Source organism: Microtus pennsylvanicus, chromosome 17 (genome assembly GCF_037038515.1).
Source record: "Microtus pennsylvanicus isolate mMicPen1 chromosome 17, mMicPen1.hap1, whole genome shotgun sequence".
Lineage (NCBI taxonomy): Eukaryota > Metazoa > Chordata > Mammalia > Rodentia > Cricetidae > Microtus > Microtus pennsylvanicus.
Genome location: NC_134595.1, coordinates 28364517 through 28387613, shown reverse-complemented (window position 1 = coordinate 28387613; position 23097 = coordinate 28364517). Strand labels below are relative to the sequence as shown.

The 23097-nt window shown below is 44.0% G+C and overlaps 1 protein-coding gene across 8 annotated transcripts in view; it reads right to left on the bottom strand.

The window, feature by feature from the left end:
* Window positions 1-23097, bottom strand: part of Hdac4 (histone deacetylase 4) — a 263727-nt gene that overhangs the window by 200131 nt on the left and 40499 nt on the right. The window lies entirely within an intron of this gene.

Here is a 23097-nt window from a genome sequence, read left to right as displayed (position 1 = left end):
CTACACCATTAGCAAGAATGGCCTTAGCCCTTTCGAACCCCTAAATTATTCCAGCTTTCTGCTCAGTCACATCTATAGTTTTCTAGCAAAAGCTAGTGTTCCACAAGCCAGTCAACTGAGGACAGTGACCAAAGCAAAGCCTGAAAGGGGACCCAGTTCCTGGCAGCATGGCAGGGCCACGTTTGACCACACTGCATGCGATGTTTTGTTAGGCAGGGCAGCAAAGAAGAGTTCAAAGCAAGGCAAAACTGGGGATAAGGCCAGAACATAAGCCTGCCACTGGCTAGAAGGGAGCAGATCCAGAAAGAAGGTGCCCTGAGGACTTAGAGCCACAGATCACCTTGCTGTGGTTGGAGAAGAGTATGAACAACTGTTGAGAACTGACAGACACCCCTGGCTCAGGCACCCTGACCTGAGGTGTGTGCTAAGCAGGGCCTCAGCCACTAAGTAGAGACATGCCAGAACCTCTCTAAAGGAATGTGTCATCAATACATACGTTGTTCATAGAAAGTTCTAAGGACAAGAGTCATAAAAAAAAGTCATGGAGAGGCATTGGGCCAGAAAAAGTAGCAACAGGGTCACTGGACAGTCCTGTTACTTAACAGCTATGCAGCCTCTGGAGTGCTCCTAAACTCCCTATGCCTCAGTTTCCCATCTGTCAAATGGGGATATGACAGCCTACCTTTCCTGAAGGGCATTAAGAAGTGAGATTATATGTACTAATCATTATTAACATATCTACAAGCATTACTAATATCAGCATTTGTTAGGCAGAGTTAAAAGACTCATATAAAACAGAAATAAATTATAATCCTTGAAATTTTAAACTAAATGAATGAGTTAAATAATGAAGTAGACAGAGCTAAAGAGAACTGTTGAGCATTGAAAAGCTCTACAGAAGTAAGTCAAAATATACTACAGAAAGACTTGGAGATTTGAAGGACAGGAGAGAGGCTGGAAAGACAGTTCAGAAGTTAAGAGCAGAAAAGTCATGCAGAAAACTAGAACTTGGTTCCCAGCACCCACATCAGGTGGCTCACAACTACCTGTAACTCCAGTTCCAGGGGATCCAATGACTCTTCTGAACTCCATGGGCTCCTGCATTAAAATGTGCACATATTCACACCCCGAAACACATATACACTTAATTAAAATAAAATAAATCCTCCAAAGTGTATAGCGGGAGTTGGGGGTAGGGGAGAGGCCAAAGAAAGATATACGACGTCACTAGTGTTCCAGAAAGAAGAGAGATTCAGGGCAGAAATGTATACTTAAAAGAACATTAAGTGCTGAGAGGGCTGAGAAGCGAAGCACAAAGAACAGAACTACACCAAGGTAGCATGGTGCTAACACAATGGCCAGACAGAGACAGGTGAAAGGACAGAGTCCAGTACAGGGTAAAGGTGGTATTGCAGTCACTGGTACAAGCAGGGACTTCTAAATAAATAGCACCGGGACAACTGAAGGGTAATTAATCTGGATGAAGATAAAATTAGACCCAAACACCACCACACCCAAGGGTAACCTTTGAACAGCCAGGGTATGACGCACACACAAACCACATAGCAGAAGGGACAAGAAGGAGCCCCTGCTGGCTGCGCTGGCTGGCTTCCCACTGGAGATTCCAGTACAGGTGCAAGAAAGGCAGTGAGTGAGATTCTGGGGGAAGCTTACATGGCAAAGGAACATAGTAACATGTCAAAAGCAACATGTATAAAGAGATCATGTGGGGTAAATAATTCACGAGCAGTCGCTGTCCCTTACATGAAGAACTCTGGAAAAGTGTGGGAACCAAGTCCAATACCCAACGGAAAAACAGGCTTTGGGAAGGAAAAGATATTCTTGATCTATCCACATGGCAAGTAAGGAGAAAAACTCTGCTGGCACACCATGTAGGAACCGCCTACCTATGATGCCAGACCTAGCTACTGAGAATACAAAACATTCCCCCTCTATGCAGGAAATTTTGGAAATTACAATAAAATTATGTATCTATTAATCTTCCTACAGAAATCACTTCTCTACAATAACTCAGAAAACACAACCCCTATAACGTCACATATATGGCTGCTCCCTGAATAAAGCTCCAGTAGGGCACACTGGCACATCCCATTCATAGGAGTGCCTGATTCACAGATAAAGTTCGCAGAGCTTCAAACAAGGAGGCATCCAGGACCCAGCAGAAGTCAGGAGTTAGTGAAGATGCCTATGAACACTCCCGCACAATGTAGAGGCAAGGGGCAGTATGTACCCCTGCCTTGTCCCACAAGCAACCACAAGGTAAGGGTGAGCAGGCCAGCTTCTCCAAATCTACCTGCCACACATATTCAGCTCCATACACACAAAGGATGATCAGCAACAAATCAGAACAGGTAAGAAGGGAGAAGTTGAAATGAAAAATACATAAGCAGACCGCGCCATGTTTCACACAAAAGTGGGAACTTTCTAAAGCATCTTAGACACAGGGTTTGGTACTATGCCTTTGATGCATGCTGAGTTCTGGTCCCTGGGTTTCTTTCTCACAGACACATGTATTTGTTGCTGTAGTATTCTAAAGTTGAACAAATGAATAAATACACTGTGAATTCTGGGTGCTAAGCACTTTGTTGTCCAAGGGAGTAGCAAATATGAAGAGACGGGCAGCCAAGACAAGTAGTAGTGGAGGTATGAGTGCAAGCACAGGAGGTTTCCCTGCAGGAGCACAGAAAGGAGCTGCATTCAACTACTTCCCAGCTCTATGCTGAGACCAGACACCGAATACAAACCCATGGTGCATGCTCCTAAAAGCCATCCTCTCCAAGGAACTCAGGAGACGATTCAGTGGGCAAAATGCTCGTCATGTAAGTGTGATGAACTTAGTTCAGATATCTAGTGCCCACATAAAAGCTGGGCATGGTGACGAGCAACCATGATTCTAGCACTAGAAAGGCGAAGGTCCCTGATGATCCATTGTCAGCTAGTGTAAACTAAAGGGAAAGCACCTGGGTAAGTGGGAAATCCTGTTTCAAAAAAATAACATGGAGAGCAGTAGAGGAATATACTAGATGCCAACTCTGGTATACACTGTCTGTCTGTCTCTCTCTCTCTCACACACACACACAGAGTACACTCACACATGGAGTACACCCACACTTACCCATACACACATGTATGTGTCAAAAACAAACACTTTGAGGTTTCATGAAAGATATAGCAAATCCCAAGACTGGAACACTACTAAGTCAGTATGAAGAGGGGCCCTTAAGTTCTGAGAACCCACCAGTGAAACCAGAACAAGAGTTTCTATGGGTCATGTCTGGGACAGTCTGAGCACCAAAAAGATCACAACAATAAAGGAATATGACCCGGGTAACAAACAAGAACCAGGAAGTTCCAATGAACATAAACAAGAAAGGAAAAGTCTTCATGTGAAAAGTCACTTTAAACAAATGTCAGTTATCAAGAGTGCCCATGACCACAGGTGATGTCTTTATAACAACACCAGGGTCACGCAGGACTCTTGGAAGACTTCAGAAGCCTCAGGTCAGAGGCGAGGGAGTACCAGGGTGCCTGTAGTCCCGAGACTCTCTACCAAGTGTACTAAAGAGAAACAGCAGTTTCTCAGTGCAGGCAACTGGCACCACCACCTTAGCCTCAAGGGACAAAGGTAAGCCATGGAACTAGGGGCGTTAGGACACATCTTTGCAGTCTGCTAACCCAACAGGTACCAAAGTCAAGAGCAGGGAATTTTTTTTTTAATGGCAACTCTGCTTCCATACTGTTATTGTCACAAAGCATCAGCAAAGATGACTATACTAGCTTAGAAAAGACTGTGGCACATAAGGCATGAATGCTAGGCAGAGCAACCTCATGTTTTTTTCTGACATATAAGCCATTCTTAGCAGCAATCACAAAATGGAACACACATGCACTACAGAAAACAGTACTGGGTCACAGTAAACTTTCTGGCTTCAATAATGATGTAGAGTAATGGAAGGCTGGCCTTGTTTTAGGTAGTATATACAGGATTAAAAAAAAAGTGCTAAAATGTTCCCCAAATTTCTAAAATACCTTCAGACTGAGCTTTAAAAAAAATAAAATGCTGAGTGAAAACATACAAGACTAAGAGATCAGGGAGCATTGAACCCACATATGCCTCAAAGGGACATCCATGCTATCAAGCAGCTAAACCACAGAAAAAGAAACTTCACACAAAAGAGAAGGTCAAAGACACCATTCTCAGACAAAAAGCAGACAGGGGCGCACTCCTGAGAAGAAAATAAAGATTGGAGAAAATGTGGTCCAATGAGAATGGGATACAGACAAAATAAACATACAGGAAGTGGAGCAAAGACTCTAGAATGCACAAAGAGTTAGCAATAACATTAACAAACACGAAAACAGTAAAACAAGACTATTCCCTTAGCAATCACAGAGAGAGCAGGAGATACTGAAGAAAGCAACCACTGGACTAGTTCAACAGTGAAGGAAAAGGGCCATCCATCTTACAGACCTGAAGCCAAATAACAAACAGAAACATTGGTACTTCAGACACGAGGCTACAAACCACCTACAGAGGAGGCTGGTGCCTAGTTGTAGTTCAGTCCATGCCCAGAGGATTCCCTTTCATCAGCCTGATGGCTATGGTTGCCAGGGCCAGTCCAACATGGATGGCAGGTGTTGGGGGTGGGAGGTGGAGTAGAGCTGCTTGGAGCAGTCACAGCACCTCAGGATCCAGCAATGCTTACTTCCCACCATACACCACTCATACCTGTACCAGGAAACCCACACTATTACAGGACAAGGACTGTGTCAGGGATACTCAAGACAGACACTAAACAACAAGGGACACTGACTACAGGTGCTACATAGATGACTCTCATCAAGTTTCATCCCAAAGTCCCACAAGCTACATCAAGTTTAAAAATGCATAACCAAAACAATATTTTTTAGGGACATGCATGTACATGGTTTTTAAAAAACTTATTAAAGGCAGGGGAAAAGAAGCAGGGAGTCTGGGTCCTATGGAGAACAGGTGATGCTGGTGCACTGCTTCTTTACGTGGGGCAAACAGGGGTGCACATTTTTAACAGTATTTTACAATTAAAATTTAAAACAGCTATGTGGGGGAATATATAAAGCTTGATTTAAAAAACTAAGAAAACTCCAACACAGCTCAGTCAGTAAAGTGCTTGCATCAAAAGTACAAAGATCTGAGCTCAGAACCATGGAAAAGGTTCACCCCTGATTGCAGATGGCCCAAAATTATCACTCATAAGAACTACAGATTCCTCCCAATTTGAAGATTTTAAATCTATACAAGTTAGAGTATTAACTTCCCTGGCGTTTTTACTTTTCTAAAACATTTTCCTGTTTTAACGAGAATTACACAGCATTCCTTGTACAATATTCCTGTGATGAAACTCTCCTGGTGAGAAGCTCTATATATAAAGTGCTATGATATTCTTTCTACTCGCACACAGGGTTTTAAAATTGTGTTTACAAGTTAAACGTGCTTGTCACCTTTGTTTTATTGTTCTCTTTAACAGGTTCTAAAATCAAGGCATTTGAGCCTCATAAAGCCAGACAACACTTGTGTCTGATAAGAGGTGATGTTAAGTTAGATCCAAGCAGAAAATGTGGTAGATGCTGATCATGCCCAGGTAGCAAGGAATTCTTTCAGGAAAGTCCATGGCTGCATCCTTCCTAGAGCTGTAAACCCAAAGATACGCATCCTACAAGTGACAGCCACGGCTCCTTCAGCTGTGCTGGGAGGGGAGTCCCACCCTTGTTTTAGGCTTAAAGTCTCTGGAGTGACACGATTCTGCACACACTAACTTGGGCAGTTAGTTTAGTTTTCAACTCTCAGATAGGAAATGTTTTACTAGCCATCCCCTCAGTGTCTCTTACCAGGGCCTTTCTTTTTCTTCCTCCAGAAACCTCCTGTTGTACACTGTCACAAGTCAGCAGGCTGAGTCTGGTGCCACATCCCTCTGACCCAAAGTCCCACCCTGTACCCACAGGCTCATCAGTAGCCTGCAGCAGCTTTTCCTCCAGGTAGTCTGGACTACTCTGAGAATAGTGCAATGTTCTGCCCATTCACTGACTGTGATCTCTCTCTACACAGTGCTCTTGACACAGTACTCCCTGCTTTTCAGTCTGTTCTGCTGTTCAGCACTTTGCACAGCACTGCTGTTTATCTGACTTGCTCTGACTGTTTAGGTTGGGAAGCAGCAATCTGTACATTTATGCCAATCTACTTGAAGTTGACCTTTCGGCAATTTGACAAAATATTACATAAAAACAAAAGCATAGCAAATTCATTTTTGGCAATTGAAATGTATTTATATAAACCATGACAATTTATAATAAATTACATAAGCCCCAGCATGGTGGTGACAAATACCTGAAATCCCAGCACTCAGAAGGCAGAGTGAGGCAGGCAGGGCCTAAGTTCAAGATCAGTATGGGCTGCACAGCCAGATTTAAAAAAAAAAAAAAATCAGCAAATCAAACTCAGTACATTGTATATATAAAACAATCAGCCATTTCTAGTAACTGCAGCTCATGTCTGGCAGCGCCCTTAAGCTGGTGTTAAGGCCACCATCCTGCTGTGCTTCCATTCCCCAGGCTCACCACTTAGGTGCTGCTCACCAACCCCGGAAAGGAACAATCTACACAGCCCTGTCTTACTTCTAGAGATGGAAGTTCACCCCTCGAGGTCTGGTGGCTCAATCCACCCAATTGACACGTGAGCACATCAGCCACCATGCCGTCTATGCCAAGTTCTCTTCCCTACATCCTACCTTCCCCGAGGTCTACTGGGTTCCATCATTTCTCACACTCTCCCCCTCAGTCAACTCCACATATTCCACACCCTGCTTGGAAGTCACTGGCCAGCCATCATGCTGCTTGCAGATCCAGTGTGCTCCTCAGAGTCGACTCACACATAATTACCTAGAGATCTGAAAACTTAAAATCAGAAGGCCTTTGGCCAAAGCTCTTGAGGCTTCCCAGCAGAAGAGAGTATCACAGCTCCTGCCCTTCTCATCCACAAAACCTTCAGACAGATGGAAGCCTGCAGCCTGGTACCTAACTGCCTCCAATTGCTCACACAACTCCTTTCTTGATACCTTCTCATCTATAAAATAGGCAAATCCAGGGTTCACAGTATCTGCCCCTAAACTTTCACAGAGGTCCAGAGTACGTCCACTTGTAGGAGGACACCTCTCATGTCAGGCATGCCAGCCACGTTACCATTACTCATTCTTCTGATCTCTGACCTCCTCTGAGCACATAAGTGACACCAGACTAATCATTGCCTCCAGTTCTTAAAGTAGCCTGATGTGTGGGAAATGCTTAGTGAAGGATTTATGTTGGGAAAGGTGGTGGTATGGTATGGGAAACAGACTCTAAACACCAGCACTTGAGACTACACTCCAGTAGACTGATGAGCTCCCCACATCTGGTTAGAGCATCCAGGCATTCTTGTGAGCCTGCCCCCGGTGTAAGTCAATAAAGGAGTAATGCAGACATTGCACACAGCCAGAGGGAACATATGTCACACACATCTTAGGGAGCAATGTTATTAAAATGTTCATCCCTTGCCTCAGTTATCCTATTTTTCTGAACTTGTATCCAAAAACTCTAATAATAATAATTGCCCATTGGCCACATGCAAAAAGATACATATATAAGAATGTTCACTGAAGTCTTGTATGCTATAGGTAAGTTAACTCCCATTTAAAGGTAATCTGTAAGAACTAAAATATTAACAACTACAAAAAGATCACTGTTCCATCATATTTGTTACAGATTGAGAATGAGTAGGAGCACAGAGACAGGGACAGGTGGGGATGAGGGCAGGATGCCAGGGGATCCACACCAAGTGTTATCTGTCATTTCTCAGAACTGTGTCACAGTAGGGCAAAGTGAACAGTTTCTTTCCCTAGCACAACTTTAAGCATTGCCAGATTTTAAGTTGACACTACATGGAAACTTTCAAAATTGGGGAGGGAACTATTTTTCATATTTATTAAAACAAAAAAACTTTCACACAAAATTAAAAAGTGATGCTGACAGCTGCTGAGAGTAGTTCTATGGTAAAGCACCTCACAAGCATGGCTGCCCAGGCCAACAGCACAGGCACTGTACCTGAGAAGCCAGCCCCTTCCACAGGGAAACCACTAGGAAAGGAGAGCACATTCCAAGTCATTCCACCCCTACCCCCGATTTCAGTGGGAGGAAGATCCAGCCAGAATCAGAAACTACCTAAAAGCAGCATGAACCCTCTAGATGCCATGGGTGGTAGTCACACAAAACTAGGGTCATAATATTTGAGCAAAAAGGAGTGTCACAAAATCAAAAAATAAGAACATATACTTTTTAAGATTTATTATTTTATTATGTATACGGTGTTCTGCCTGCATATATGCCTGCATGCCAGAAGAGGGCACCAGATCTCATTGTAGGTGGTTATGAGCCCCCATGTAGTTACTGGGAATTGAACTCAGGACCTCTGGAAGAGCAGCCTGTGCTCTTAACCTCTAAGCCATCTCTCCAGCCCAAATATACATGCTTTTAAAGGCCTGTAATTTTAAATGAACTGTGAAAATTCAAAACAAAATATATTCTATACAGCTTCACTTCAAATCCAGACCACAAAAAGCACACCTGCATGGGGCCACAGACACTGAGACATTCAGGAAACATTGATGTGGCTGACAAGACTTCTAAATTTTAAGAAGACATAACAGGCAAGCAGCACTGGCTCACAACTGAAAAATATGTTGCCAGCAACAAAACTTTGAGCATCTGAGTTTTTCAAAGGAAATGCTCAAATATCCTAAACTTGAAACTCAAATTGGATGTGCAGAGAAAAAGTCTAAGAACAGTTAGGTGAAGGAAACACAAAAGCTTGAGACATGAGATGAAAAAGTTCCCTCTGTCAAAATGAACCCATGTATGAAGTTTAAGTAGGAAAACAGAGTCACAAGGTACATTATTCCAAACAGGAAGGTTTATAAAGAAAATTAAACACAGGAGAAGAGTGGCACTTCGGTTCTTCAAGCATCTTTGGTTAAAGGTAGTAACAGCAGTATTTAGGCTCATTCAGATAAAATAGTAACCCTGCTCCCTGCAAAGGCGGTGCTGCTGCTACAAGTCTGCTAGGCAAGAACCTAACAAGGCTGAGGTGTGTAGTGATATTTCATTTGCATTTTAATAAATAAAGTTGCCTGAAGATCAGAGAGTAAAACAGCCTACTGGTCAACCTTACAGACAAGGCAGTGATGACCCACACCTTTAATCCCAGTAGCCACACTAGTTTGCCACAGACAATGGGCAGTTGTGGTGGACGCCTTTAATCCCAGCACTAGAGAGGAATATAAGACAGGAGGAGACAGCTCTCAGACACAGTCTCATTCTAAGATTCCTGGACCTTGAGATCTCCATTTCAGATTGAGGTAAAGGAAAGACAGTGGCTCGCTATTTTGATTTTTTGACCTTCAGATTGAACCCCAATATCTGTCTCTGGGTTTTTATTAATAGTGCTACTAAGGTATCTGTGTGTGTGCTGTTGTCTCCCCACCAGCAGCCCACCTGCTACAGCCAGTGTACTTGGGGTCCAAGGGCAGATCCCAGTAGGAACTCTTCAGCAAGTTATGCGGTTCACCAATTCAGTCTGTACAACTGCAGACCTGAGCTGCATAACACCTGCCCTAAGTCCTACAGATGCCTCGTTAGCCATTCTCACATACTTCATTCTTCGGATGGAAGACACAACAGGGGATATGGATAACAACATGCTGAGAAAGAACCACAGAGGCGTGGTAGAAGTCAGGAAAGGAAACGTTGTAAGAATGGCCACACACCCTGGCCTAGAGTGAGTAACAGCTATGCTGATCTGGAAACGGTAACAACTGTACTGTAGCTGGTGCTGCTTTCAAAGAAAACTTTCTCTAAGACCAAGTACTTCCCAATCGTACAACCACTTAGAAGCAAACAACATCACCCAAAAAGAGCAATGAAGGCAGATCTCCACCTTACACAGTAACCAAAAATTAACCTAAATTTAAAGATCTAAATACAGAAACTAAAACCATAAAACTCTTAACAGAAAACAAGAGGTCTTCATACCGTGGACCTGGCAGCAACTTCTCAGATATGACCCCAAAGTCAACTAACAAAAGGAAATAAGAACTGAACCTCCTCAAAAGCAGACACTAGAGAACGCAAAGGCAACACTGAGTGGGAGAAGCATGGGCAAGCCATAGACCAAATACATCAAGTACTTCCACAATTCTACAATAAGAAAACAATAAGCCAAACGCTAGGCGCATATTACACAAAGATACACAAATAGCCAGGAAGCATATGGGGTGGTCTCAGGAGCTCTACTTACTAACAAATGCAAATGAAAACCACAGTGAAATGCCATCTTTAACAAAGGCAAGGTATCTAAAGTTAGGGGATGTTCAAAAAAGTAGATCCAACAGGCATTGCTGATATATATAACACCACACAGCTCTGTGAAAACTGGTTTCTCAACAACTACACATGGCAAAATCATGACCTTCCAGATCTGCCCCAAAGGGGACTCAAACAAACACAAATCCACCAATGTTCATAGTAGCCAAAACCTGGAAACCACCCAAGTTACATCAGCAGAATGGATAAACAAGGTGTGAATTGTACATAATGGAACATTATTCAGCTTGGGAAAGGAATGAGCTTCTCTGTCAGGTAATATACACAGATGGTTCCTGAAACACTGTTCTTCTGCACGACATAAGCTGGCAGAAAACAGACACTACATAATCCCACTTACCTGAGGTACCTAGGAACGGATTCTCAACAGAAAGCAAAGCAGTGGCCACTAGGGCTGAGAAAGGAATGCATAGCTGGTACTGAAAGGGACAGTTTCTACTTGGAAAGGAAGCATGCACAAGTACTTATGTCATTACTGAAATGCGCTTTAAAATGGTCAATGGGAATGTTTACACTGCCTGTATTTTGCCACAATAAGTAACAGACACACAATGAACCAAGTTGGAAAAGATAAGAATTAACACCCAGTGTAAAGAAAAGAAAAAGTGTTTCACAGCACAGTCCAGCCTGGGTCCAAACTCCTGCCTTTGCCTCTGAATGCAGGGATTACAGCATGTGCTGTCACAACCATATGTACACCATATACATAACTGATATGGAAAAGTTTTCAAGACACAGTAAATGAAAGACACCAGGGAATGGGGAACCCACCAGACTGGTGCCCTGTGTTGTTAAAAACAGTAAAGCTAAGTGGGGAGTTCAGGGCCTTTACTGAAGGTATCCTAAGAAGCAAACAGCAACTGTTTCTGTGGCTCAACAGGCCCACTTCCATGTTATCTTAAGAACCTAGACAGCAAACAGAGGCAATGAAGCAGTTCCTATGAATACCCTGTCCACAAAGGACATTCTGCTCTCATTCCTAACAGAAGCAAATAGACGCAAGACTTTCCCAGGCCCTGTAAAAGATCAAGGAGAGGAAACCAGTGAGACCATATCACCTGCAATGGTACCCATATACACGTTTCAGAAAAGCTTAGCCTATGATGACTGAGCTAACCTGCCTTTACTGAGCATATGTTTCAAAACCAGAGGCTGTAACCACCCTCCCCCTCCACCACAGGAAACCACCAGGAACCTGGACTTGGCTCTGTGCTCTCAACTGCGTCTGAATACTTGGCCCAGCCATGGAGTCTCAACAAGCCTGCAGCAGAAGCAGTATATTCCCACTGACAGATAGAAGGCTTAGGGAGCAAGTGACATTAACAACCCTGAGCCTTGTAAGCACCATCCCTTACCCAGGGACCTGGGGGAGAAGTGGCCATGCCTGCCCTCATAGAGCTTAGGTAGTATGGGAAACACTGAGCTCTAGCTCCACTGTGGCAGAGCCCTAAAGGCTGAAACAGGTTGCTTTGGTTTTCTTGGCATCATGTATGTTAGTACTACCGACACCCTAGATTTCATTCATAAATCTCCCTATAATTGTGGGAGGGAAGTAGAGGAAGAAGAAAGTGAGTAGAAAACAAAGAAGAAACTGAGCAGAAAACAAAGTCCCTGAGATTATGTTCCGGACAGGCCACTTGGGCATCAAGGCCTCAGCACTGCTTTGTACCTATGCCTCTGCAGCCTGAGGGAATCTGCCTCAAACACAAGCATAGGGTAATTGCCCAGAGTCCACACTGTTAGCATCTGGAGCAGCTACAGCCACACATGCTCCCTAGAGATACCTAGAAGCCCTAATGTTTGAGTCTCACACTGACAGCAGACCATCAGTTACAAGCTGTTTTCCAGGAATCTGAAGGAGCTGTGGCAGGACATTTGATCATGTTTTGACCAAGTGTGCACTCAAGGATGAAAGAGAAATGTTTAGTTGTTCTGGCCTCTTCTGATAATACAGGCTAAAACCAAAAGTGTATCTTGGACAGAGGGGAGAAATGAGACAAGAAGAGAGAGGGTTTCAATGCTGGTAAAAAGGCCCTATAGGAAGTTCACTGGATTCCTCAGATTTCAGCAGCAAGTTCTGTACACTGCAGGGAACATATTCACTCTCTAGGATCCCCTGATGCTAAAACCACTGAGTAAATCTCACACAGGGACCTTTCCAAACCCAAAGAGAATGTCAATGGAAGGCAGTAACTGTTCCAAAGAGTAAAATACCCAATGGATGTGTCCAGGATGTCAGGAGAGAAACAGCACACGATTCCACAAATAAGCTACAACTGAGCACGGCACCCTGACCTACAGCGCAGCATGTGGTGCTGAGTTAGCCGCCCTCTGAACTAGGACTCTGTGAGCAGCAAGAGTCCCTGTTGTCTGTCTGTAGCTGCCCATCCTGAGGCTTAGAGGGCAAGCAGGCCTGGCAGGGTGTCAGGAGTGGTGGAGCTGGGCCTAGTGTTTATGTCTGATCCAGACGACTGAGGGCTCATGACGATTTACTGACGCAAGAGCTCCCAAGCACTGCATGCCAGAAATTAATCAGGGGAGGAAGAATTCTTTTTAAGAAACCACTTGGCCAGGGCTGCCTGGCCTGAGGCTGAAAGTGTAAGCAGAGCCACTCCTCCTCTGGGAGCAGCACACCCAAGGTTTCCAAGCAGCTCCAGGCTGGTAAATCAGGCCCAGGCCCAGGCCCAGGCTGGGGAGGTCCTGCCACAATGCCTGGCCCTGCTGCGGCTGGCCGCAGTATCCACTGGTCTGCCCCAGAGCCAATCTTCTCCCAGGGGTCCCCTTCTGATGGCGTCTGCACAACCCCACCAGTGTGCACACTCCATGGTTGGGGGTGTCTATGGAAATGACTGGAAGCCTCTGATCTTATAATCTATTGCTATAATCCCTTTTTCAGGAAATGGGTTTCAAAGTTTGTAAAACAGGAGACCACCTAAAAAGGAAAAAGTTAGAATGTGAGGGATGCAGTGTCTGCAGCAGCCTCCTCCCAGGGTATCCTATTTGCATGGGCAAGTCAGGCTCTTCCTGCAACCCTCCTTGCACACTCCCAGATGCTATGTGACATAAAATACAATGGTCAACTACACACAACCATGTCACATCAAACACATGCACAGTCATGTCACATTAAATGTATGCTTAACTACATACAGCCACATCACATCAAATGCATGGGTAAGTTTGCACAGCTGAGTCATATCAAAAGCATGGTTCACCACACAGCCACGTCACATCAAATGCATGGCTAACCATATACAACAATGTTACATCAAATGCATGGTTAATGACACACAGCATGTTACATTAAATGCATGGCTAACTATGTACAACTATGTCATAACAATACATGGTTAATGACATATACCATGTTACATCAAACACATGGTTAACTATGTATAACCATGCCACCTAAAATGCAAGGTTAATGGCACATATGTTACAGCAAATGCATGGCTAACTACAGCTAGCATTCCTATATCTCAAAAACAAAACAAGAAATACTCTAAAGAAGTCATGTTACACGCTATCCCAAGTGTGGTAGCCCCCAAACCATCCATCTGCTGGCCTCTGGTTTACTGTACCCTTTTGGACCTTGATTTCATCAGTGTATAAGAATAGGGGAAATCCTAGGATCAAGAACTAAGGTCTTTAACACATAGCCCCTGGCTCCACAGGGGACAAAGGACTGGAGTTCCACTCCCACTGTATAGCAAGTACTCTGTCCCCGGCCCCCCACATCCCATGATGCCCACCATACCTCCTCCTTTCCAAACTATTTCTCAAGCTAATGCTAACTCCTGAATGGACTCTTCACTGATGCTAAGGGGGCTGGATGCACAGATGGGAAGATAGGTATCAGGCAGGCAGGCAGGGAGAGAGGCTTCACACCACTTACAACACAAATCACTTCATAAAAGATATGAATAGAAGAGCTATTAGAGAGGCTCAAGGCTACAGATGTAATTCAGCCCACTTCATTTCACTGCAACATAAAAATCAGCTAACCTGTACAGCCATGGAACAGAGAAAACAGAGCCATCTGGACAGTGCAGGACAGGGGCCCCTGAAGAGTGGCCAACAACATACATCTGACATTAGGCAGAAAACAGGACAACTGACCCTGGCAGGTAGGACTTGACTTACTTACAGAACTGAGTTCTACCAAGGCACCCTCCAGTCAAGGATGAGGGTGGTCAGGATAAAATGTAAACTGTTACAGATGTATCTGCTGGCTTTGCAACAGGAGGACTGTCAAGGGAGTCAGAGCTATGGGGTACCAATGGGAGAGGGAAGAGAGAAGGATGAGAGAAAGGAAGAGCACTTTGAGTCATCAGCCTCTCGGGCAGCTGCTATCTTCCAAGCCACGAGCAAAGAACAAGGAGACAACCAGCATGGACTGGCTGTCATAGAACCTGAAACTGGACTTTATACACTAGGTAACAACACAGAGAGAAAAAGACACATCCCATAATAACACAAAGATGGTATTCTAACACTAAAGTGTAAGGCTTCCAATTTGTATGGGCTTAAAATAGACACACCACACACAAGAACAAAACCTGACAGGACTAAAGGAGACTCCCTCCCATCTACAATCACAGCAGAGCCTTCCAAAAGCAGCAGGACACTGGTCAGGTCACAGGTCTGAGCACTACAACTATCAAACTTGACTAAATGCCATAGAATTGAACTTGTGAAACAGAAGACTGACCAAAATAAGCCAAAAAAGAAAAAAACAACCTAGGAAATGTATATGTGTTGCTTTTATTGGTTGATGAATAAAGCTGTTTCTGGCTTAGCAGAGTGAAGCCAGGCAGGAAAATTCTAACAAAGAGATATAGAGAGAGTAGGCAGAGACAAGCAGACGCCAGCCAGCCTCCAAGGAAACAAGACATGTAGAAAATGAGGTAATTCCACAGCCACGTGGCAATACATAGACTAATAGAAACAGGTTAATTTTTTATTTTTTTGGATTTTTCAAGACAGGGTTTCTCAGTAGGTTTTTTTGGTTCCTGTCCTGGAACTAGCTCTTGTAGACCAGGCTGGCCTCGAACTCACAGAGATCCGCCTGCCTCTGCCTCCCAAGTGCTGGGATTAAAGCATGCGCCACCACCGCCCGGAAGGTTAATTTAAGATGTAAGAGCTAGCTAGAAATATGCCTGAGCCATTGGCCAAACAGTGTTGCAATTAATATAGTCTGTGTGACTATGCAGGTCTGGGCAGCCAGGAAACGAAAAGTGCAGTCTCTGATTACAAATGGCGCCTCTGTGTGTTTCTTTGGAACTGAACAGCTGAGGTACTGGGCAGGAAAGAAACTTGCCTATAAATTTACATAAGCGTTTCCAAATAACCCACTGTTCAAAGGAGATACAATGAGAAATTAGGTAATACCATTAACTGAATGACAAAGCAAATGTATCAAAAAGTTCACACAATCTGGCTAAAGCCACACACTTACTGAAATGCCAAGTCTTAAGTACAGTTACTACAAAACAAGAAAGTGTGAACAAATGTATTGATCTGAATACTTTAATCAGTAAGCAAACAAAATACCCAGCATATTGAAACTAGAGAATAAAATGAAGGAAAGGTTGTAAGAGCAGCAGTTGATTATCCAATCCAATTGAATCAATAAACTGAACTTGGTCCTTTACAAATAGTAAGACAACTAGTAAGTCTCTGAGTCCAGTGAGGAGAAGGAAGTAGGCAACGTCCACCATCGGGAAGGAAAAAGGAAGGTAACAACAACCCCACAGACAGTACAGAGATGAGAGGGCAGGGGGAAGGAAGATAACAACAACCCACAGACAGTACAGAGATGAGAGGGCAGGGGGAAGGAAGATAACAACAACCCCACAGACAGTACAAAGATGAGAGGGCAGAGGCACTTGACCACTGAACCCAGAGATGGGTTTATCTAGAGATCTTCCAAATACCTCAGGGATAATAATAATGGCTTCCTGAACTCCTCAGAAGGCTTGACAGGGTGGGCACACTAGAGTCCACAAGCCAAATACAATCTATATCTACTGCCTGATTTTTAGCCTAGCTGAAAAACAGAACTGGTTCTTACATTATCTTAAGTGGTAGAAAGACGTGAGGTGGTGGTGCACTGGAGATGTGGTCAACAGACTCTACCGAAAATCTTTGCCAATAACAGAATTAAGAAAGAAAAGACTCCATCACACTTTAAGGAACCAGCATTAGCTTAATATCAAAATTTAAAAGAAAAGAAACTAAGCTGGGCGGTGGTGGTGCACACCTTCAGTCTTAGCAATTGGGAGGCAGAGGCTGTTGGATCTCTGAGCCTCTGAATCAAGCCCAGCCTGTTCTACAGAATGAGTTCCAGGATAGCCAGAGCTACACACACACACACACACACACACACACACACACACACACACACACACACACACCTGTCCAAAAAAGGGGGGGAGAGGAAGAAGAGGGGAGAGAAGGGGAGGGGCACGAAGGGGAGGAGAGGGGAGGAGAGGAAAGGAGAGGGGAGGGGAAAGAGGGAAAGAAAAAAAAGAAAAAAGTTGCAGGACTATGTGTATATTATCACCATAGTTATGATAGCACACGTCTTTAATCTCAGCAGTTGGGAGACAGAAACAGATGGATCTCTGTGAGTCCAAGGTCAACCTGGTCTAAAAGCTAATTCCAGGACAGCCAGGGCTACAGAGCGAAACCCCATCTCAAAAACCAGAAAGAAAAATAAAAATCGAATGAGAAAATTTATATTAGTCAAATAAAAGGAAAGAAAATCTATTATTAATTGATATATACAAAATCTAATATATTAAGCCAAACCAAATAAAAGTTTTAAGTTTACAGGCTATATTGTGGGTATGTGTGGTTCATGTGGTTCATGTGGTTCAATCTAAAATCTTAAACATGCTCTATCTGATTAGAAAATTCTCAGCATACTAATGATAGATGAGAACACCCTTATCCTGATTGACCATTTGCACAAAGCCTACATCAGATGCTACCTTGGTGATGACATTCTGGGAGTTTTCCTTCTTGCTGCAGCAAGACATAGATACCCACAATACAGTGCTGCTCAGCCACTGACCGGAGGTCCCAGACAGCACAGAAAGACAGTCTAGAACTCAGCACACAGAACAGTCATATCCAGATAGTGTGTACTTGCTGAAAAAAAAATATATAGATAAACTAGTGTGAAAAGAAAGTTATGTCATGCATCCGGTGACAAGGTGACTATAAAAAAAATTTGTATTTCTAAACATAATGAACAAAAAAGGTGAATTAGGAAACAAAACAGCAAAAAACACAGAGAAGTCTAAAAAAAAAGAAATAAAACCTCAACTATGAGAAATACAAAATGGATATTAAAGACCTAAATAGACAAAAACATATACCACACTCATGGGTTGAAAAATTGGATATAAAACTTATTCCATACGCAAATCAACAAAACTCTAATACAGAGACTGCAGTAACTAAAAAGGACTTTAGACAGTTAAAGAAAACTCACAGTTGGGCAGTGGTGGCACACACCTTTAATCCCAGCACTCAGGAAGGCAGAGGCAGGCGGATCTCAGTGAGTTTGAGGCCAGCCTGGTCTACAAAGTGAGTTCTAGGACAGCCAGCGATACACAGAAAAACCCTGTCTCAAAAAAAACCAAACAAACAAACAACCAAAAAAACCTCACAAAAAACTAGCATAACTAGTTCAAAAAGAACATAATTGACAAAGATGGCTCTATTGGCACAGGCAAGTAGGGCAATGGGTCAGATGGGTCAGAACAGTCTAGAACCAAACCCACTCACATAGAGACTTGATTGGCATTGTACAGTAAAAGAGAAAACATTAACCCTTCAGTAAGCCACTGAACTAACCAAATATTAAAATTAAAAGTATCTAACCCCCACTTTGCACCATACTTTAAAAATCCAAATACGACTGATAAAGTGGTAATGTTTCTACTAAAAATTATACAGAGCTTCCTCAGGTTCTTCAGACAGGCACAAATAAATCAAGTGAAATAATGTGTTATATTAAAATTAAAAGCATCTGTTAAATAAAAACACTAAAAAAAAGAAAAAGACAACCCATAGGATTGACAAAAAACAGCAGTAGACATAACTAACAAAAAGACACATATCCACCCAATCTAAACAAAAAAGCTGCCACAAATCAGTAAGAAAAACAAAGACAAATTGGTTTCCTGAATTTCCATCCAGGAACTGAAGAGGCAACTTCCCCACCACCCACATACGGCTGGTTATCCGTATGAAAGTGATCAGCATCTTTAGTTAATTCAGCCGTGACAATGAAGATGAGAAGACTGTACAAAATGCTGAAGACTGCATGTGAGTCAGACAGCACGCTAATGCAGCACAGGTCAGAGCACACTGTCACAGGCAATCTGCACAGATCATCTGCTACACACAAGCTACCACGGCATCAAACAGAAGAACCCCAAGTGAAAACCACGCAAACATCAGCTCCAAATGAAAGAATACCTTGGGTTAGTCCGTCCAGTGAAACATTAAACAGCCATGGAAATAGACCAGCTGCCATATCCACCTTGCAAACACACTACTGAAAGGATCCAGATGGAAAAGAGCAAATGTTGTACGGATGCCATTTTAATAAACTTAAAAAACTCATCTAACATAGGAAAAGTGAAGGATGATGCCTGAGCAGGGATGTGGGTGCAATAGGGCAGGAACATTGTGGCTACTTCTCTGCAGAGCAGGTCCAGGTGCCCTTCTTTCCTGAGCTCCCACTGAGACCTCACACCTGTCTGGAGGCTGGCATCCGTCAAGAGAAAGCTCCCACATGGGAACACTTAGATCTCGTGTTTACCAAGGAAGATCTGTAGGACAGGTGACCTCACATCCATATGCAAGCATAAAGGAACAAGGCAAGCACTAAATTCTGGGGTGCCTGCAGTAGGTGAACAAGCACTCCTGAAAGAACACCTGCTGATGCACTTCATTTCTGGAGCTCAGATTCTTAGTGATCTACGGTGCACAGCCAGGGCCGAGGAGTCAACACTGATACACAGTTCACAGCTGAAATCAAGACTTTTCTTGGATTTCCTCCATTTTCCATGGTTTCCTATTCTGGGACCCCATCCAGGAATCCCACCTTTCCCTAGACGCCTCTGGGTATTTTTTATGCGCTCGGCAGATGCGAGGGGCTGGCAGGTATACCTGGATACAGATTTTCCAGGATCTGATACTTTCATGTGGTTCCACTGGTTAGGACTGATGGGAAAATCATGGCTTGAAGGGTCATCTCATCACACAAACAAGAGTCAGGCCTTGAATGAGCTCTCTGCTCCATATTGGCTTTACAGGACAGCTGAACAGCTGGCTGTCAGGAGAACAGCAGCCAGGGGTCATGGCAGAACAGCATCTCTGGAGATGTGGCTATCACCGTCAGACTACACCTGAGATTTTGCCATTTTCCCTTCAGCTCTGGGAAGGCTGCACCGGAAGCTCACACCAGCACTAAGCCCTCACAGACACAGGGACTCCTATGCCACTGACTCACCCAGAAAATTTTAGCAATACTAACAGGAAGGGATCAGGACTCCAAAGAGTCAATAAAATATGGCCTCAACCTAGCAAGCAAGGAAATCAAAAGCTTCCTCTTCATTCCATGTTGTGGTGATCAACAGCCACGTCAGACGGCCGCTGCTGGGTTTGACATTTTGTGGCTCTTCCTTTCGTGTGAGCCACCAACTTCCTTCCAAAAATGAGGACAAATTAACAGCACATCCACATATCTGACCAGAGCCAATAGCTCCCAAACAAACGGCAACAGCAGAGACCGGATGCATCCAGAGTGGCCCTGGCTGTGTGTGGCAAGGCTTTCCAGGAACAGAGGGGCAGACAAGACAACTGGCTTCCGCTGAGGTCTGCAGGCCAGGCCCCTGTGGAATACATGCAGTGCAGACTGGACCCAGGCCAGACTGGGGACAAGCTACCAATGAGCCCAGCAGCACTAGTCTGTTTCTACACATTGCTTCACCTTCAGCAGAGACAAAGAAAAGGAACAGGGGAGACTCCCAAGAAGGCCAGGCTACATACACAGCCCGGAGGCCCTGTCTGGCAATGCTCCAATGCAGACCACCTGCTGGCCTGGCACTGAGACTGCTCACAGAAGAGACAAGCATTTGAGAAGGGTACTGTGAAAACAGCTCTGGGCTGCCATGGACCATGCCTCATCTCAGACTTACAAACACATTGCTCCTGACACCTCCCAGTGCACCTCACAGGCAGACCAAAGATGCCACACTCCCATAGGCCAATGAACTTCCTCTTCATGACCCCCAAGCTTCCTCTACACTCTAAAGGGTGAAAAGTATCCCTTTATTCACCTCTGCAACAGTGCAGTAACCTCTGTGGTTCAGACTGATCCAGGACTCACAGATGTAAACCAACATGCTAAATTCTCATTTATTCACAGTAGGTATTTTAAGTCTAAAAATGACACTTGATCAAATGTTCTAGGTTCACTACATAAAGTAGGACAAATTTAAGTTCTGGTATTTTTCTAAGGTGGGTTCCTAAGTCTACTGCAGTGACCTTGTGACTCCTGAGGACTAAGACAGTTTAGAATCAGCAGAGGCCATAGCATTCAATAAGCTCTGACCTCTGCCAATCCCAAAGTCTCTGTGAGCACCCACAGCAAGAATGGAGCGAACACCAACATTTCAAAGACCTCACTCAGGCAGGAGGCTCTGCAGCAGCAGCATGAACAGGGACCTAGCATGAGCCCTGAAGCTCCTGCCCAGTGCTGAGATCTATCAGAAACTCAGGTTAGTTTTCCAGTGGCAGAATTCTGTTTTCGGTCAGATATGTATAAAACTCACTTTGAAGGTGTTCAGACAAGCTATTAAGGGAAGGTACCTGAAATTTAACAATGGATGATGAAAACTATAAAATATCTAACACTAGAAAATACAGAGCTTGCTTTTACAGAAAGCAAAGGTGAAGATGTTATCATCACAAATAATTTTAATCAGTGCCTCAAGTGGAACGTACTTCCCAGGGCATGCCTGTAACCCCAGCACTCAGGAGACTGAGGCAGGAAGATCTTGAGTCCAAGACTAGCCTGGGTCATATGTTAAGTTTCAGGCCAGCCTGTAATAAACAAACACCAAGAACAACATTAACAACAACAAGAAAAATCAAGCAAAATGAAAATGCTAATTCAAACACTTTGAACTGCCTGTCCACTCCTACCCAAGCAAAGCCCTCTCATTGCAGGAATGTCTGGGTGTTAGCTACCCATTTCCTTGCTGCCTGGTAAAAACCTTTGCAAGGAGACAGTTCAGATTATCCACCTGCCAGTCTCCCAACTTCTATCAACTACACAAGCTTGAAGGAAACTCAAACTGTCCCCTCTACTCAGGATGGCCCCAGTGAGATGTCAGACTACCAGGTTCAAGGTCTATGGTCCCCCAGCTCAAGGCAGTGACTGGTTGCATTCTCAAGCAAATACATGCCAACTAGTCTGTGAACCTCAGCTGAACTGAGTCAACTATTGCCTACAAGTGGACATGACCCTACCTGACCTTCCCCTCCACCATTGAGATGTATGCAAGATGCTTCCCATGACTGGGAAGACAGAAGAGAGCCAAATCACAGAAGAACAAGAAAGTGGATGAAAAACTGAACTACTTCCAGAGTCTAGAAAGGAACCCCAAGGGAGACAGCTCAAAAGAAAGCCCAATCTCCCACCTAAAGCCCAGCAGGTACATTTCCTTTAGGCTAAGCATTATGGGGCACTGAAGCCATGGTGGGCAGCCAGCATGCCAAGTCTCAATGGCCCCATCTCTGGCCTCAGCAATGGTGCTAGGAGATACACTGCTACCATACTGCCTGTGCTAACTGCCTAAAGGGGAAGACGAATATATTCCCTTAAATATCTACAGAGGACAGTGAAACCTATGCTCATTTAGAAAAGAACCACTTTCCTAGATGAAAATGTCTTTTGCAGACACAGAACTCTCAGAGGAAGGCCCAACGATGAGGACATCTGTGCCGTATGGTCCTTGATCCTTGGCTGAGTGCCTCCACTCTGAGGCAGGCCCCTCGCTACCTGCCCTGATGCTGCAAGAGGGAGACAAAAGTCCCCGAAGATCTGGTTCCCTTCTTAGCTACCACGTTCAGGCCAATACCCATGCAGGCTTTCCAGGGGGCCTTAACCTTCTACTTTCTACCATCACTAAGGTGACCACAGGGTACAGTATGAAGAGAACTCTGCATGGCTCCAAGTTACACCGAAGCTTTCCAAGGAAACTGCTGGCATTTCCTGCAACCAGTTTCCCCAGGCACTACCTCAAACTTTCTAAAACACTTTCAATCCCTGATTTGTAAGAAAGACTAATTATATCTCTCTAGTCCTTTGGATAGAACCAAACAAAGCACTGGGCCTGGACAGATGACTGAGTAGTTAAGAGTACTTGTTATTCTTTCAGAAGTTCTGAGTTCCAACCCAGTACCCATATGGTAGCTCCAGTTTTAGGGAATCCAACACCCTCTTCTGGACTCTGTGGGCACTGCATGCATATGATACATAGACATACATGCAGACAAAACATCCATACACATGAAATGATCAATAAATCTATTTTTATGTTA